The sequence below is a fragment of the Fonticula alba genome (genome assembly GCF_000388065.1).
Source record: "Fonticula alba strain ATCC 38817 unplaced genomic scaffold supercont2.2, whole genome shotgun sequence".
NCBI lineage: Eukaryota > Rotosphaerida > Fonticulaceae > Fonticula > Fonticula alba.
The window spans coordinates 3266454-3267699 of NW_009242972.1; the positions used below are offsets into that span (position 1 = coordinate 3266454).

Genomic DNA, 1246 nt, shown 5'->3' on the forward strand with positions numbered 1-1246 from the left:
CCCGGGCAGCTTCGCGGGTGGATGAGATGGTCCATTGGGCGTCTCGTGCGGCGCCGGCATAGGCCCGCGTCCGGGGGCGCTGGGTGGACCGCCCGTGCACCCCCCCTCCCCCTGCGCTGGTGTACCGCGGGGGGAGGGGGGGGGGGGGGGCATCCGTTGCGGCCGAGATGATGTTCTTGCCCAGATCGGCGCGGCTCTCGTCAGCAGCGCCGCCGGCCAAGTGGTCTCTTTCTCGGTGCTGGTCCCCGGCCCTGCTCGTGCTCCGTCCCTTCACTTGGCCGGGTGCTGGCCGGAATCGCCGATCTAGCTTCCGCTCGCGCCCCGCTGCCCCCTCCCCCTGGCCTCGCTCGCGGCCTGCCTGGGTGGTCCTCGCGTTCGCGGCGACCGGGGCACGACGGACCTTCTTGGGGAGGAGCACCGAGCATCGCACCCAGTCCGGCGCACGCATCCCCCACCGCCCCCTCGTCTCGTCCCCCCCCCCCCCTCCCCTGCTGTGCGCTCTACGCTCGTCGACTTCACGTGGTGTCCCGCTTGCCCTCGCCCCCCCCGCCTCCCCTCCCTGTCCCCTTCGGCCTCGCTCGCCGCTGGATTGCCACCAGAGGCTCGACCTCGCAGTGCAGGCACTCGACGCAGTCGCCCTCTTTCCTCCCCTGGCCTCGTGGTTAGTATGGATCCCGGGCAGTGAGATGGCCCCCGTCGCACCCTCCTCCGGGAGCGCGCTTTCCCCCTCCTGCGCGGCCGGTCCGGCCTCCGCCTTATCCGTCCGGATGCTGCTGACGCTCATGCTGGCGGTGCTTGCGGTAGCCGGCCGCGCGGGCGCCCAACAGGCCGCGGGCCCCCCCGCCGCCAGGGCTTCCCCGCCACCGGCCGCGGCTGCGATTGCCACGAGCTCCGTGGTCTTCAACTATGCGAGTCGCGCCGATCGCGAGGTCTATCGAAATACTTTCCCCCGGTGCACCGGGCTCTCGTGTGGCAGGCTGACCTTCCTGACGGACGACCAGGCAGGCCTCGAGCCACGGGTCCTTGATCTTCCCACAATCCCCGGGGCCCTGCACCTGCATGCGGCCACCGCCATTGACGCGGCTTCCCTCGGATGTGCGGCACGGGCTCGCCCCAGCGCCAGGCCAGTGGCCCCTGCCACGACCGCATCCCCCAACGCCGCCGCCTTCCCCTTCCCCGATACCTCCTTCGATGTTTGCCAGGTGCGTGGCCCCAGCCCCGACTCGCGGTTCTTGCATCCCCCCCC

The 1246-nt window shown here is 72.1% G+C and overlaps 1 protein-coding gene across 1 annotated transcript in view; it reads left to right on the plus strand.

Moving 5' to 3' along the window:
- Positions 1-1246, plus strand: part of H696_01678 (hypothetical protein) — a 7540-nt gene that overhangs the window by 5550 nt on the left and 744 nt on the right. The window lies entirely within an intron of this gene.